The sequence below is a fragment of the Pyxicephalus adspersus genome, chromosome 5 (assembly GCF_032062135.1).
Source record: "Pyxicephalus adspersus chromosome 5, UCB_Pads_2.0, whole genome shotgun sequence".
In the NCBI taxonomy this organism is placed as follows: Eukaryota; Metazoa; Chordata; class Amphibia; order Anura; family Pyxicephalidae; genus Pyxicephalus; species Pyxicephalus adspersus.
The window spans coordinates 35,471,332-35,489,880 of record NC_092862.1 but is presented as its reverse complement, the minus strand read 5'-3'; the positions used below and the strand labels follow the sequence as shown (position 1 = coordinate 35,489,880).

General features: G+C 39.5%; 1 protein-coding gene across 1 annotated transcript in view; it reads left to right on the top strand.

Moving 5' to 3' along the window:
* The window catches only part of NKAIN3 (sodium/potassium transporting ATPase interacting 3), a 276,351-nt gene that overhangs the window by 16,514 nt on the left and 241,288 nt on the right, over window positions 1-18,549 (top strand). The gene's annotated exons all lie outside the window — the stretch shown is intronic.

Here is an 18,549-nt window from a genome sequence, read left to right as displayed (position 1 = left end):
TTTTTCTCTCTTCCTGTCTTTTTTTTTTTCTTTATACCCTTCCTCGCTTCCTGCCTGAAGCAGGTCAACATGTGCAGTTTCCAAGGGCATTCCCAGTCTGTAGGGACCCCTGCAGCAGTTGCACTTTTCTTCCCACAAGCCCACCCTTAGCTGACAGATTTTAGCCAACTATCTCAGTGAACAGCCCACGCACCAAGCTGTCAGATGAGGGTGGGCTTGCAGGCAAGGAGGGTGTGAGTTGCTGCAGGGGCCCCTGCTAGCTGACGACTGTCCAGGGACCTTGGTGCAGCTGTACAGTGATATGTTTGCCCCAGTTGTATCATGTACATCATAAAGTCCTTGTCATCCCTGTCCCCCCTGTCATAGTACAGTAGTTCATTTTGCTTATAGTCTGAAAACATTTCCAGCCAATGGCTTTAGGGACTTTTGCTTTGTGTAATGTTAAGCTACTATATGGCCTTGAAGGTAAATTAATTAACAAAAATGCTGTATGGCCATTGGTCATCATCTATCAATACACTAAAGGTTAGACTCCAGTAAATACATTGACATTATAGTAAGAGTCTTCGATCAATACAGACTTTTTCCTAAGTAAACGTGTAAATCTTAACAGTAAACTTCTCCTATTTTCTCCTTTTTAAATTCATAAACATACAATTTATTATATTTTGTTTTATCTGGGGATCCTATCAAAGATCTTGTAAAATACATAACTTCTTGTATGCCTCTGCTTTGTATGAGTGAGAATTTTTCACAGTTTCTTTTCATTGAATATAAAACATCTCTCCCTGTTTTATAGAGATGCTTTGTAGTTTAAATACACTTTAAGCTTAATCTATTGGCCCTACATTGATGTGCCTACAGGTTGTTTTCCGAATAAATATTCAAAAGTAAAGATTCTGATCTTCATTAATAATTATCCTATTAAAACCCAAAATGCATGCTTGGGAGACAAACCTTATTTATTGCAATCTGTGTAGTATTACCCAACAAAGATCAAATATTCAATAAAAACATTGAAACATTGAAAATATTACTCAAAACTGATTTTAAAAAGTAAAGTACAGGTACCTCTAGAACAGACATGCAAAAAAAATTCTAGGTGGGTAAACCTTATAGTGAACTAAATGTAGACATTTGGGTATTTTGATTATAAGTTCACCCAGACTGATGTAATATTGCAAGGCGGGGCAATTAAGTTATAATATATAAATAAGGGCTGTTGAGTTGAAGTCAGTTCCAACTCCACAGCTCTGATATTTATTATCATTTTGCAAATAGGTTTTCTTATATATTATCTGGCTTTAAAACAGGAACTAAAGCTACTGTTTGTCCCAGGAGCATTTGTCATAAATGTGGAAGTATGCTCAGTATACTTTCTGGTTATAGCATCATAGATTGACTCCTTTAGCAGTGCAGGATCTGTGTATTTCTTGGTCACATTTTCTGCTTTGCTCATTAGGTTGTCATTGATTATGTAACTCCTGTGCTTAAATTGAGTTACATTGTAGTGTCATCTGGATCTATTTTTGCAAAGATACTTTGGAATTTAGTGGGGTTTTTTTGGACATTTTTCTGTTTGGTTTCATTTTACAGACCTGCTTTTCTTGTGACTGTGCCAACATTTTGAACATTGTAATTAGGCAACCATATAAACATCTGTGTTTCCTGCAATGCAGATTGTGTCTACGTTTGGGTAACATCCTTTAGCTGTCCTAATACACCTTCCAAAATAACATAAGAAAGCATGATGTGTACATTACTCACTGATAATATTGTGTTATTTAGAAATAAGAAAATAAATGGTTAAAAAGCAGATAATTATACCCAATATAAAAGTTGACTTCACCTATCTTCCCTATGATCTCAGTATTCTAGGAAAGATGTAGTTATACATTAATGCTGAAATAGATTTCCATAAACCTCACCAGCCATTTAGGTGGTCTATACAATATTGAGTATCCTTATATAAAAACAATGTTGGTTGACCTTTTCCATGGAGGAATTGCATGTCACATGTGATCCCTGTACAGTGAGATTAATCATGTTTACATATAGGTGTACACATAGAAATTAGAAGCATTAAAAAGGTCTGGATTTTTACCGAAGGTTTGGATTGAGTATAAGCTTTACATTTTTTTTAACAACATTATAATTAGTTTAGGTTAACTAATTTTGTTTTAGGAAAACATTTTTAGTTTTGGAGATAATGAGTAGTTAATTTTAATTACGTATATCTATGATATTTTTCTCAAGGTTTCCTAATGAATCCTTCTATTTCTTTTCTAATCATTTACTTCCTCGCAAGGAATACATGCTCTGGAGTCTGGAACGCTGCATACAGACAGGGGACATCAGGGCACTCCACTGATACTTTAATTGGCCTTTTTTTGTAAGTTGCAATAAAAATATGAAAGAGGTAAAACATCCAAAGTCTCTGAAAAATGTTCACTATATATGAGTTGGTGCCAATGCAGGCTCATTAAAATGTCTACTATAAATGCAGCATGAGAGGCTGAACTCCTGTAGATTAGCACAAACAAACACCTGATTTGGGCTTTAGTAAGGTGGGGTGTTAATTTCCTTTATGCGCTTTTATCTTGTTAGTATTAGGAATTACCAGGCAAGAGACATGCTTCCAAGTATGTTAAAATCTAAAATCTGAAACCAGATCTGTGCAGATTCCTGTCTTTGTTTTTTGCAGAGTGGCCTCCAACTCCCTATACAGTAAAATTAAATCCAGTCGCAAGTAAAGCTTAGTGAAGCAGAAGCTGTAAAAGTGGAAATCTCAAAACATTTTTTCTCTAGTATGAATTTTTAGTTGTATTGTGCAAAATGGTAAACTAGAGAAGCAGATACACATGCCAGAAGTCAACAACTAGATCAGGGGTGCCAAACTCAAATACACAGTGGGCCAAAATTAAAAACTTAGACAAAGTCGCGGGCCAAACTTGAAACTGAAATGGCATCACTACTACAATTTCCTGCGCCAAGAAAACCGTCCAAAGCAGGGCTTAATGGTATGAGTGGCAGGGATTCCTTCTTCACTGAAATAGCACTGCTACTACAATTCCCTGCATCTATATAATAGTGTGGGGCCACGCATAGGCAGAGGGGCCGCTGGTCTATAGACACGAATGGTGTCGTTACTACAATTCCCGGCATTACTTACGTCTTTAAAACAGTCCAATGTGAGGCCACGCATAGGCAGAGAGGCCGCTAGTCTATAGACGCAAGTCATGCTGGGAATTGTAGTAGCGGCGCTATTTCAGTGCAGTATCGGGCCATCTGCAATTCATATTTAGGATTCCTTTGGGGGCCAAAAATAAGGACATTGCGGGCAAGAGTTTGACACCCCTGCACTAGATCATGGCATGTTGTAAAACATGAAAGATATCACAATATTTGTGCAAATACACAAATATGTTTTGTAAATAATATAATAAATATAAATATATATAAATATAAATAATAAATATATATAAAATGATGTCCCAAATTAGCTTCCAGAGCACAGGAGCTTTTCTGGGACAGAAAAAAACAATCTTTTGACCCCCTACACCTCAGTAAGGCTGGAGAGCTGGATACCAAATTAGTAGCACAGATGTTAAGAGTCAAAAGATGGCGAGGCCAAATGCTGGGAGTTATTTGGAAATGAGCTGTTAGGATGTTTTGGGGTTCCCAGGGCATATTATAACTGCGGAGATGGGTAGGCAATGCTAAGTATAGCATTAACATTTTGCCACTTTACATAAAATAATAAGTGAGTATAGAAACTCATATTGGTCATATTTACATACATGTTTAGAAAAACTGATGGAATACTTCTTACAATTGTGAAAAACTTATCTCCAGAAAATATGCTGGAGACACATGGCATACTGCTTAACAAAAGATGATCTGGAGACACAGGTAAAATACCACTCACCATAAGATGTGTTGGAGACATGCACAATACTAATTATCATAATATGTGCTGGAGGTATAGGTGGAATACTGATTGTCATAAGATGTACTTCAGGAACAGATGGAGATCTGCTTAGCATAATATGTGATGGAGGCACATGTGGAATATTGCTCATCAACGGATGTGCTGGGGACATGTGGAATACTACTTATCATAATACGTGCTGAAGGCACAGGTAGTCTAACAATACAATATATATATATATATATATATATATATATATATATATATATATTATATTATACTGCTGTTTTGAAAGGATTGTTATCAAGTAGATTCTAAAAAAAGTTTAATACTAATACTCTGATCTTAAAACACCCCAAATGTTTGACTGTGCATTCTTGAGACATTTGTATTTTGCTCATACTTTCTGCTGTGATTCACCTCTGTTGCCCACTTGAGAATTTTAAGTTAGAAGTCTACATTTTATGACTCTGAGGATTACTTACTTGATAATTTTATCTAAAAGTGTCCTGGCCCAACAATACAACGGCAATGCTCTTATTAATATGTGTTCATGACTCACAAGTGAATTACACTTACTTTTCTATGTATCATGATACACTGCATTTTCCATTTGGGATTAGTTCAAGGGCAGGTGGCTACATTTTCAGTTTTATCAATCTCTGTAATGTACAACATTTCAGCGATAGGCCATTCATACGATACCAACAGATCCATAAATCTGTTTTACCCAAAGGTCACACAGCATAAAGTTCCATCAGGCTTCATACTGAATGCTATGATATGCAAATGTAAAGAATGTCTTTTGCGCTTGGAATGACAATCAGGGCTGGAGACAACGGTATACACACTTTTCTCTTCAATGGTAATTTCTTGTTGAAGTTCATATGTTCTTATGTATAATATGAATTGTAGGTGTTCTAGATTAATTGATTTGTTTTTTCCTTAATAAAAGACATACCCAATCTGTGAACTAAAGAGGGCAACAAGAGTCAACTTTCATATTAACCCCTATAATGTCCATCAATATTTTTAGCAGGTAGTATATCATGTACATAGAAATGTTGAAACATTTTATAGGCATGGCTAAATTTTACAGTCATTGTTGTATCTACAATTTCTCATGGTAGCAAGCAAAATTCAGACACATTGGAACTAGGCCAGCACATGAAAACATAAATAATTAATACATTTATCATTCTCTTGCTATTAAATTTAACTTCTTTGTAAAGTGTTAAAAAACTAAAGTGCTTCAGACCTTAGCACTTACATTTTTGGCTGTGACCTTTGTTTGTGAAGCCTTTCATTCCTTGGGATTTAGTCCCTGGGATTGCTTTCTCTTTTCTTTTTGGTTTTAGGGTGGCTACAGTGCCATTTGGAGTCCCATGGAGTTGGGTTTGTAGCCACTATTTGTATGCGTGCTTCCTCAGGAACAGAAAGACATGAGGCATGGAAGGAGATGGTAGACTAAAGGCAATGGCCCTGATTCATCAAGCAAAATCGGAAGCTCGCTCGCGCATTCGTATTCGCGATCCGAAATCGTAAGCCATCGCGCAATTCAGCAACTAAATGAGCTCGCGGCCGGAGCCGTGCATCTCCGGCAGCTTTACACTGGCGAGCTTGCATTAAAAGTCACTGTTTCCCTAAAAAATCATTCTTTCTAATGGGACACATAATACCCTGAGCCCTTAAAAAAATGTTTGTGCTGTTCAAATGTTTAAAACATGTATGTGCGCTAAAAAGAAGCATATTTTAAAATCATTAATTTCTTTTCTGTTATGCAAGAGTTAACCGAGTTCAACTCCTCTACATAGGCGCCTATATAAAAGCTTCCGATGCCTGATCGGAGAAGTCGCTCGCTGGTAAATCCCGCGCCTATCTTGCGACTGACCGCGCGCGAAGCCATCGGACCAGATTTTCCCACAAAAGTCACAAGCACACACACGTTCTTTTGTTTGCTTGTTATGTATATGTGTGTGTATATATATATATATATATATAAATATATATTTATATATATATACATACACAAATATATATATAGAAAATACTTTTAACATTAAATCCTCCCCAACTCAACTTTATTTTCTTTTTTTTAACTATTAGAAGATCCGTTTACTGGTGTACCTATCTAAAGGATCATATTGATCAATGATAATGACATGTCCAAGTGCAAAAAAAAAATTGAGCTTAACAGATCCTCCTTAATCACGCAGCTGAAATCTAATCGCCTTAATTGGCAGATTCGCGACCCCTATTGCTCATTATTATCAAGGCAGGAATCCGGCTGGCAGTGAGGGGGCGAGTATACGAGCGCACTCGACTCCGGACTGCAGGAAAGCGGCTCGCTGGAAGCGTGAAAGTACGTGCGTCCAGCGAGCGCGGATTTCATTGATGAATCAGGGCCTATGAATGAATGTGTGCACAGTAAAGGTCAGCAGTTGTTTCATAAATTACTTATTTTCACCTTTTTTCAACTTTGTCACCCCTTGCTGTCGCTGAATTTCCTCAGTCTCTTCAGAAACTACCCCTCTATAATCAGCCCAGCATTGGCTGTAGAAAAGTTCTGTGCATTGGTTTCTTGATGGTGACAACAGCAGACTACACCTGTGTAATGTGTGTTGTAACAAACACATGTTGTCTGAAACCTCTGGTACAATGTAACAATGCAGAAACATATCTGGGAGACAGGGACAGAGCATCATTACCCCATTACATAGAGTGCCTGAAAAGAAATTAAAAATATTGAAAATTACTTTGGAAGTTATATTAATATGTTAAAGCTTTTATGAGATTTTAGTGGTTCAGTTTGCATATACCTTAAGAATCACATCAATATAGCACTGTGGTTTCAACCACCCTTTTACATAGTAATAAATTAGATTTAAAGCCTATGGATTACTCCAAGTCCTGTGCCTATTTAAGTCACTGATGGATTACTTTATATTAGAAATGGACCTTCACTCACCTGCTGCTACAGCTAAAAGCTGTTAGCTTTAATTTTATTTTGTAAAGTGGACTGTACTTGAAGGTTAACAGTTCTCCTCTGCTGCAACTGATATTTAAAGAGTAATGGAAACCATTCTAAAATCAGGAAGGTCCCTCAAGACGTGGAGCATTCAGGGGAACACAGAGGAAAGGGATTGTGCCATTTGTGGGTGTGGCCAGATTGTGCCTGTGACAGTGGCATGAAGGCAATAGGTTATATAGAGTCTAAGCCTGTTTGGTGTATACACTGCACACATGTCACAGTTCTTGTTTCCACAAAATAGAACTTGCTGCAAGTGAAAATCTCCCAGACACAAATAAATCTCAGAAAAATTGGTCATTAAAAAAAAATCATGCCTTTAGTGTCTGATGCTGGCAATGCTACTTGTTCAAATACTTTATCTTTGTTGGAGAAAAATCTTCTCCAGGTTGTTTTCAGAAGTCCGAAGAACATGATAACACAGGATCTGTTCAGAAGGGAACGATTAAGGGATATCTTCACCCAAGAACTAAAATGTTATATATCACAGCTTGCAAATCCTTATATTAGTTTTCTTTTTTAGTCTAAGTACATTTTCTGCAAAAACAAAATGTCAGATAATGTTATCTCCTTTCCAAGCTATAGTCTGTAACTTTAAATTCCTGCATGTCATGAAGATTAAGAAAAAGTTGTCTTGTTCAAAAACAGAGCAGAACTGCTCCTTTATGGAAACACTGGGCTTAATTCATTAGTAAACTTGGGTGATTCAGCAAACATGGAATGAAATTCCTAAAAATAATTTACAATTATTTGCAAAATGTTTTAATTCTTGCACCAGATTCATTCCATGTTTGTTGGATCATCCAAGTTCACCCATGATAGTCTATCTTCTCTAGTCTTGGAGAGCCTAATAAATCAAGCCCAATGTGTGAATAAACATTGCTTACCTAAGAAGAGAGGTGTGTTATTACATTACCAGGTAGAAGTTTAGATTGAATATTTAGCTTGTGACCATGTTCCTCGACATTTATACATGTGACAACCACAGAAGGAATCTGTGCCATCATTTTCTTTAGAAATAGTACATTGTTTTAGCTGTTTTATAACCCTTATTTATCTATCCTAGCAAAACAGTTGACCTAAAAGTTATGTTTGGGTATATGCCTACTTAAAGTGGAACTAAGCCTAAAAATTGCAAGCAGACTGGTTCATTATTGCAGAAGCGACAGGCTGTGTCTGTGTGCACAATAAATCAAACGTACCTGCCTGTTTGCAATCATTTGACACATTTCACTTATCCTTGCTTATTTTCTAGTGAAGAAAATAAAAATTTTCACCAAGTCTTCTCCTAGGTTCACAATCTTTGGCAACCATGACTGGCAAGGCCAGAATGATGTAACCCTCGTTCATGCACATTAGATGAAAATGCACAACTCAGTGTACATTCTAGAAAAATTGCAGTCAGACACATAGCCTGTCCATTCTGCAATAAAGAACCTGCCTGCTCGCATTTTTTAATAGAAGTCTGTTTCTGCAAATGTGTAATAATTATTTCTCAATCCCCGCTATGTAACTCTGATATACCCTTTAGTGTGCTACACATCTGGATTAAATAATGCCAGCACAAATGTGGGCATCACCAACACTTTTTTTTAATGAAAGCAGAATCAGAATTAGCAGGGGGCAAAAGCAAATGAAGCTTACGTGCCCCATACTTAAATACATGAGTTCTACATTTTTCTTTACAGCACATCAAACAAAAACACCTCTCACACTATTATGCAATGAATGGCTACACAATTTTATAATCTTCAGTGCTTTTTTCTGCAGCTGGAGCAGAATGAACTTTCTGGGATGAGATTTATATCCCTGGCTTGTAATTGGCAGCTGTTTTTTGCAGATCATTAGCTGTAGAAACCAGCCCCATCTTGTGAAGTGGTTTCTGCTCCGGATGTAAAGAACAGGAGCTAGAGTAGATTGGAAGTTTTCTTGGCTTTACATTTTTCTTATTAAGGAACTGGGTGGTTTTAACAGGACAGAAGGTGTGAGAGAGGTGTTCAGAAGTAGAAAAGAATTTACAGTGAACGCCCATGTTAAATAAACTACAAAATTCAACATCACCTCCCAATATCACATGCCACAGCAAAGAAAGTCATATCTGGCCTTCATACTTTGGTGTAAAATACATACAAAAAAATTAAGCACTGGGGAGAATTTGGAAATAAACCTAATGCTGTAAATGTATAAGCCAAACCTTTTTTTCAGTAGGATAAAAATGTAATGCATGGTAAGTGTGTGTGTGCTCCCTGATAAGGGTCACTCCACTGTTTCTCCAGGAGATAGTTGTTTCAGAGACAGAAAGTGAGGAGATACCCAAAATTGCAGATATTAAGTAAAATCATACAATAGGAAAACCTATTGGACAGCTGCATAGGTAAGGAACTTTCCATATTTTGCAGAGACTTCCTCAATTTCAGTTGAATTTCTTTGCAGCTTTGCAGAAGGCTATATATACACTTTAAGGGAAATACTACCTATGCTTTATTTTGTATTTTCTGCGCTCCTATGGCTATAAAAAAAATGTGGCATGGTAATATAGCCTTTATAAGTATAGTTACTGCCTTACAAAGTATTTGCTTCCTACTGCCATTCCGTCTCTGCTCATTACTGTTCTACTGCACCAGCAGAACCATAGCCCTGACACTTAGGATTATGCTGCCATACATGTTTAATAAATGGAAGTTGAAAAGAGGAAAGAAACAAAAATAAAAAAAATGATTTTTTAAAGACCAGTTTATAACAAAAGAGTTAGGAATTGCAGGAAGGTTCCAGCATTGGGTAGGGGAGACCAGCATATAATAATTATGGAGGTGTCAAATTCTGAGGTTGTAGTGCTGTAAAGAAGGAAAGGTAGATATTATATATATTGATCAGTATTATCTATTTTTCCAGGGATATGGCCTTTTATTTCCTTTAGAGCAAATTTGTATGACCCTTTTAACATGGAGGAACCTATTCCCCATGGGGGAATTAGCTTTCATGTCTTCAGGGAACCCCTGCTATAAGTACTATATCAACAGCTCATAATACTATAGAGTGGTGGTCACTGGGAAGAATAAATATTCACATTACTGGCCAATGGGTAGAATGTCACCCTTAGAGATAACTATAAAGATGATTGGTGTCACGTGAACTGACCTGAGAGTCACAAACTGCTCATTGCTTGCAGGATTTCTCTAGCAACCTCTGGAGGCATCCAAAAGTTCCAAGAAAACCCCAGGTTGACACACAGTGCTTTAGAGGAGCTCCTTATTATAAAAAACAACCAGGTTTACAAAATAAATGCCAGGATATAGATCCAGACACCAGGTAGGCTCCATAGTTGGGCAGGGTATAATGTTTTTATGGTAAATTAGAATATATCTCTAATGCAAAGGCTTGGTTGTATTTTGTACTACAAAAACAATAGTTAATATTTAAAGCATTTTTCATACAAACGTTTCCAGGTTGCACTATTGCAACTAGTTGGATCTGGAAAAGAACATTGGGGAGTGTAATTTAAATCCATTTGTATACTATAGAACAGCTCCCCAGCCCCTAAATGTAAAGCTACATTTGTTTTGTTTTTTTCAAAACTAAGGTAATTTTCAGCAAGTACAGAAAATACAAGTTCATCTTGCCAGAAATCCATTTCACTTCCTGTGAGCTGAACTTTGTTCCTTCTGTAAACTACTATGTAATGGGAATGATCAACGACAGACATGTTTGACATTTTTAGAAACCTTGGAGGAGTGAGTACATCTGCCCATGGACAAGCTGTATTTTTTCTTTTTAGGTTTCATAGGTGCCCATAAAGAAAAGACCTGAATGCCATGATGTAGCCACTCCCTCTACTGACTGGTACTCTGCAGTCTATTAAATGTTTGCTTTGGTTTAGACCATGAAGCCCCCTTCCCTTTTAAATAAAACCAGATTGTTCCCCACCACCATTGGGGGAGAAGGCCATATGTCCACAAGGTAACCCCTTAAAGCAGTGGTCCCCAACCTTTTGGAGCACGTGGACCACAAAATTTACAGACTCTAGACTGTGCATGTGCGGGGAGCCGTGTGTCACTCAAAGGGTAAGAAGCTTCCCCCAGAGTGATGTCATGATGCCAGAACTCTCTCACTGTCTAAAGACACAACCTACCAACTGCCCTGAGCCTGTAATGACATGGTCTGTGGCTCTGGCAGGTGCTCCCTCTCAAGCGGGGTCTTTCTCTTGACCCTGCTGGGGAGGGGGGCACCAGCCGTGCTCTCGCTGCCCAGCTGTCAGACCCCTGCCATAAAAGAATATTCTGATCTACAGTAAGCCTAAATCATTGAAGTGTTTTTCAATCACTGTAATCAGGTATTTTGTGTCTTTCATTGAAATCTATTTACATTTGACATTTAAGGCTCTATTTATAAACAGGGAATCAGACATTCATCATTAAGCTCCATGTGTTTCATTGACAATAATTGATCCCCACCAGTGAATGTTTGAGGGAATGTCAGAGTCTCTGTTTTATAAATAGAAATTGTTGTATCAAAGTAGGATGTACTAGTCTCATAATTTCCCTTTACTCAAGTACATCTTGCAAAACGTGTCCAATGTGCAATATGAATGTCTAATAATTTTGACACATGTATTGTGTTTTAACATTCAAATAAATGATGATTTTATGAATATGTTTGTGAACACTTTTTGATAACATTTATACATTTTGTATTGTTGATGATACTGGATGTGGCACTTTTATTAGTTCTAATTATTAATCTAAAAAATATTTAGTGCACTGTAAGCCTGTGTTCCATTACATAAAACATGGAAACTTTCAAGATGCTGAATATTTTTTATAGGTGATATATATGAGTGATTAATCTAAAGCAGGACTAAAGCATGTATAAATGTTAAAGAACAATCTTGCTACATGAACAGTTGAATCAGGTGTTTAGACCTATGTTTGGCTTGGTTTGGTTTGGATTCCAGCTTATTGGTAGGTAACAGATATCTAATAAAGATCTATTCATTGTTTGATCCATGTCTGGGTGCCCCAAGAACATTTATTATTAGAATATCATCCAAGCCACCTTGAGCCATATTTTTAGTTTTTGGTGGCTGTAATCTCCTTGATCATCTGATGATTTTGCAGGCCTTGTAATTGCAGACAAATCATAAAGGACCCATAGTTTCAGGACAGGAGGTCGATGTATTGCAGTGGGATGTTTGTAACCTTGGGTTAGAAGAGAGCAATCAATGTTTGGTTATCGATTCAGCAATTTTATAACTGTATTGGTTTATAAGCTGCCTTACTACACTTTTCCATTGGTTCTATTTGTCTAAAAAAAAAAATCAATAGACAGAAAAGCTTACAGGTGACGAAAATGCTGCCATGGTAACCAGGTAGCAGACAAATTTCCATTTTGCCTGCATCCACTGTCTGAAGAACTATCACGGCTACTACGCATTTGTCTAGCAATCACAAATTACTGCTGGAGAAACGGGGAGGAGGAAGTGCCTCGGGGGATCAGAGCTTGCCTGGAGGGTATGAATACGGCACCAGTAGATTTAGGGAAATTTTGTCAGTGCATAATTCAAACAATAATATTATCTTTGTTTTTTTAGATGCTGTTTTCTATACAGTATTGTACCTAAGTAGCCCAATACTATGGAAACAAACTTCAGAGAGTTGCAAGGCTCTGTTCATCTCTACAGAGAGGCCTGTAGCATTAAAATATGCGGAAGGCAGCATGACTTGGTGCACGGACAGACCCGAGCAGAAGGGGAGGGAGGGGGGAAGAAGGGGGGTTATGGGGGATGTAAGAGTTAAAAGCCAATCTCGGCAGGATGGTAGGAGGGGGAGAGGGATGGCGTTGTCTCGTTTTCAGTGGGACAGGTTTCGCGCGTTGGCACCAGAGGCGGAGCAGTGCGGTTACCCATGTCCAGAGGTGTTGTGGGACATAGCATTGGGATCATCGGTGATTTGATTCGGAGGTCGGTGAGTGAGAGGACTTGGAGTGCCTACTCCGCCGTATGGAGCGAGTGGGACGGTTTGTGTGGTCAGGTGGGAGGTTTGGAAGGTGAAGATATGGCAGGCCATGTTTTGGTTTATTGGTTGGCTAGGGACTTTGCTCGGGGGGCGTCGGTGGCCTCAGTTAACAGGTTGTTGGCAGGTATGGCATTCTGGTTTAAATGGAAGGGTTGGAGGGACAGGACTAAGGATTTCGTGGTACGTCAGGCAGTGAAGGGGTACAGGAGGGGTCACAAGGTGCGGGATGGGAGGAGACCGGTGTCTTTTGAGTTATTGCAGAGGTTGGTGGTCAGTTTGGGGGTGGTGTGTGGGGATGGTTACGAAAGGGCGTTGTTTACAGCGGCCTTTTGTATTGCATTTTTTGGGGCCATGCGTATTGGGGAGTTAGTCAGCCCGGCAAAAGGGCGGCCGGGGGGCTTGTTTTTTGAGGATCTGGTCTGTGGCAAGGAAGAGGTGAGTATGTGGATTAGGAGGTCCAAAACGGATCAATTGGGTAGGGGCATCATGGTTCGAGTGTTCAGGTTGGGGGATGGGTCACCGGTATGCCCGGTGCAGGCAGTGCAGTCGTTCTTGAGGATAAGGCAGGATTTGCGGGGTCCTTTGTTGATTCATGCTGACGGGGCCTTTTTGTCTCGTTTCCAATTTGTGGCAGTATTTAGAAAATGTTTACAGTGGGTAGGGGTGGATGCGGCAGCCTTTTCTTCGCATTCTTTTCGGATTGGGGCGGCTACGGAAGCGGCCAGATGGGGACTGGGGGAGGAGGCTATTCGGAGGATAGGGAGGTGGGAGTCGAGGAGGTTCCAATTGTATGTGCGGCCTCATTTGCTTTAATGGTACCGGGGTCCGGGAGGGACCTGGGGGGGTCTGTTAGGTGGGAAAATTTATGTGTGCAGTTGGTTTTCACGTGTGTTTTTATTTTACAGGTGACCGGAGGTGTTTGGTTTGGATCGTGGGGCACTCATTCGTGTGGTGGGGTGCCCGTAGGGCGGCAGTGCGACCGGAGGGTAGGCAGTTAGGTTTTCCGAGGGAGGAGGTAGTGATTCGTTGGATTGGGATTAGAGGGATGTTATGGAGTAGGATGGTCCCGGAACTGCGGAGGAGTGCTGCGCTGGAGAGGGCGCCGGATGTGGTGGTGATGCACGCTGGGGGCAACGATCTTGCCCGCAGAGGTATGAGGGAAATAGTTAGGGATGTTAGGTTGGATTTTTTGAGGTTAAAGGTGGAGTTCCCTGGGACGGTGTTGGTGTGGTCCGATATAGTGGCTCGGGCAGTGTGGAGGGGGGCACGATCCGTTGAAAAGGTTAATAGGGCTAGGATTAAGGTGAATAAAGAGGTGGGGAGATTTGTGGTTAGGAATGGAGGTTTGGTGGTGCGGCATAGGGATTTGGAGGAGGATACGGGTAGTTTTTTGAGAGGAGATGGGGTACATCTAAATGATGTTGGGACCGATCTATGGTGTTTGGGTTTACAAGATGGTGTGCAGCGGGCTCTCAGGGTGTGGAGGGGCGCACGGGAGTGAGGTTTCCCGCCCGTGCGCCGTGGCGGTTGAGGTCTTTGGGGAAGGTAAGAGTGCTAGGTAAATGTTGGTTGGGGGGCACCCAAGGTGGTGAACCCATTTAAAATCCAGATTGTTGTAGCGTATTGTTTTGGGGAAAAGGGGGGAAGGCAGGGTCAAGAGGAGTGCTGGCAAGAGAGTAGTGTGCGTAAGTATTTGGTGGAGGGAGAAGGTGAAGGGGCTAGATACGGGCTACCCTAGTCATGTAGATGTGCATTGATTTGCAGCAGGATTACTGGCTAAGCTCAGATCACTAATTTTTACCACGCGATGATGAAGCTAAGCAGCCGTTTTATCAAACATGAAAGCCACAGTAACATGATCTATTTTCTTAGAGAAACGTTCTTGCTACATCCTCTGCTAGATGTAATTTAAAATGATTTTCTTACTGACCCCATTTTTTGATATTGTAATATGTTAGACAAGCAAGGATAGATGTTTGGACTGTCAGTGTACAGTGACTGGCATTTTCTGAGTGTACTTGGGACCCAACGAATTTCCAAAGAAATAAAAGGTTCAGAGAGTCAGTTTTTGTGCCATCCAAGGCTGATATTTGATTCTATAGAAAAAGAAAATATATCTGTATATATAAATATATATATATATATATATATATATATATATATATACATATATATATACACACAAATATACACAATATGTAATTTTGTGTTTGATGATATATAACTATGTACCACAGGTGTATAAGCTAAAATGTCAAGAAATCTTGGCTAATGTTAAAAAATTTCAAATAATATAAAAACTGTCTACTGTTTCTTTTGCATCTCTTTATTTTTGATACACAAAGGACATGACAGGGTACAGCATAAACAGTCCTCGCTGCCCGACCAACCCCAAAACCCCCCAGCACTTATTTCCCTTTCTCTTTTTTTTTTTTTTTTTAAAGTAAAACTCTAACTCCATATTTTGTATAAAATTGGCCACAGCAGCCCCTTTATTAACAACAGGTTAAACCACCACAACAAATCAACATATATCTAATTTTTCTTTAAAACATTGGTCCATGAAAGTCACCAATCCTCCTTCCTTCATCATTTTGCTGTTTTCCGATCCACAGCCAGGCCCCCAGACACCCATTCACCGCCTCGGGGACAGTTAGTTGACCTCCTTCCTCAGCTTAGCCTCCACAACAACCAAGTGTTATGCAAGGCCCACCTTATTGTCCGAACCCTTTCCTTTTGCTCCCCATTTTCATTACCTCACCTTTAACTTCCATGGACCCCCCAAAACACGCCCCATCCGCTGCTATGACAATCTCCCTCCCCAAGTTCCAATTTTTAGGGAGGGAGGGTGGAAGCATTAAGTTCATGCGATTTTTCAAAATGATGCCCCCACCCTTGGGACCCTTCCTTTTAAATGTCATCTATTTCCCTTCCCCCTTTCACAGCCACCAATCTGTCACCTTTATTTTCCCGCACTTTTTCCACCACACCTCCACATCCCCCCCCTTTTTTTTCTTTTTCTTATATTGAACTTTTCACCCTGCCAGCTCGTCCTTTTCTCCTCCCCCTGTCACGAGGCCCCTTCGCCCACGTTGTTGCTTCAGGCCTGCTGGACAAGAAAGGTTGTATTTCCCAAACCCTATCTGCAGTCTGTTTTGTGCAGCAATGGTGTTCCTCCTCCAACGTAAAGAAGACTTCCAGCGTAAAGAAGAGCATACGTTTAGGCTCCTAGAGAAATAATTGCTAGCCCCAGAGAATGGGAGTTTCAGTTTTCAAGGCAAGTGTATTGAATGATATCCATTGACCATTAAAACTACATAAACATGATCTGTAATTGGCTGAGTTAGCACTTCGAGGCTTATGTTGATGGCAACATAATGGTTCAAGATATATATTATACCATTGTGAATGATTTGTTCTTTGATTACAAGGAGCTTTCTGCAGTTAGACCTCCCAGGGTTAAAAATAAATCAGCAATCAGATCCTCAAGCTAGTAAATGTAAACCTAACAATGTTTTCTGGATAATATGGAGGAATTCTGGGTTTTGACACTGAATTCTAAGATGGCTAATCAACAGTCATATGCTGAAAAAATTCAGCAGCTTCACATCTTTTTCTGTGCATAATTACCACAAAACTAAATGATTGTTTGTGGAAGGGTATGAGAGAGGTTACCAATTAGTCGTTTATACTGTATGTATGTAACAAGTAACTAGATTTTTTTAAAATCTTTACTCAAACCAAAACTTTAAACATCTTTTAGTATCAATTTGTGATATGTGATCACATAGAGAAGACCTACTTCCTTAAATCTCCAATTGGGATGCATGTAAGGTGTGTCAAAATTCTAATGCAACACAATGTAACTAGGCATGTTTAACCAGGTGCAGATGTACCATAGGAAAGAAAGGCACCTTCCAACCTGGATCTAGAAGGGAGGATTACACATACCGATTTACTGATTGCAGTAAAATTAGTAAGGTATGGTTTATAAGGGGGCAGGAAATGATGGCTTATATAAAAATCCTAGCTTTCAAGGACTGGAGTTGGACAAAACTGGATTATACATTACAGCAACACTACAACAAAGCAGTGTAACTAGTAGGCTTCCAACCTTGGCCCATGCAGGATGGATAATGATTTTTTTTATTATGGTGCAGCAGTACAATTTTGAATCTTAAGTATTACAGACTTCCAACCTTGGGCCTGATTTATTAAAGCTTCCTAAGGTTGGAGAGAATGCACGTTCATCAATTAAGCTGGGTAACTGTCACGGTCCCTTCCGTGACAGAAGTTTGAGGATCTGTCAGACAAGCTGCATGTGAGATTATCTGACAGTCTCTTTGTTTTTACTTGTTTCTGTGTTGTTGTTGGTAATTACCACTCCCCTTATATCAGCTGCAGCTGGTGGTCATTACTGCTCCTCCTTTTAGTCTGGCCTCACACTTCATGCTGTGCGGTTGATATTCACTGCTGGGTTGTGAATAGCTGGAGTGTTGAGCCATCCTGTGTTCCTGTTGATATCTGCTATAAGATAAGTTGCTTTACTCTTGGTGTTTTGGTGTAATGGTGTTTTGTGTTATTTAGTTGTTTACTAGGCCTCAGGGGGACACTGGGTCCTTCATAGGGGAAGGAACCAGCAGTCTCAAGCCAGACACTACTGCCAGGGCTATACAGGGCTAGTAGGGCCTAGGTTCCTGAGTATGAGCTTTCCTACCATCAGGGGATGCTCATACGGTTAGGAGTTAGGGCCAGATTAGGGTGTCTGCAAGGGGTGACCATTCCCTTTTCCCTAGTCATTTGAGGCCTAGTAGTATATGCACCTTTCTGTTACCCTCCCCTCCCCGTTATACGTGACCCAGCAAACCTGGAATGGATTTCTTCAAAGTCATTTGCTATTTGCTAGCAATTGTTTTGAATCCTAGACCAGATCCATTCCAGGTTTGCTGGGTCACCCAGGTTCACTGGTGAAAGTGCATCCTCCCTAGCTTTGGAGAGCTTTAATAAATCAGGCCCTTGAATCAGTAAAGTGTACAATTATAAAACATAAACCTTTTATAAAACTTATAACATTTTTACAAGGTTCACCAGCACCACCGCAAAGTTAGGTATATTAAATGTCCAACCTTGAAAGAGCCAGAGTTGGCATTGATAATGTTTCAATAGTCATTTTAAAAGATGGTAAACCATTAAAGCAAAGCCCTTATAACCTTACACCAGAGAGAGAGGCAGTGAAAAATGATGATCAAATGGATTGTGACAGTAATATCAAGTTGTGACAGTACCACGGTAAAGTATGATTGACATTTAACCTAGACCATGCAGGAAGGCCAACATTAAAGAAGTATCCTATAGATTTCTTACATAAAGACACAAAGAACCATGGACTTCAAAGCTAGATCAAGCAGATAGGCTAAAAACAAAGATTTTTTTAAATAATTTTGTGTGCCAGCACAAAAGTTTTTTAGGTGTGTGGCTGCACACAGAACAAAGACTCACATACACACAAAGATTCCATTTGCAGTGCCCCTGTCAATATTTATTATCACCTTTTGACATAGCACAATGTTCCTCAGGCA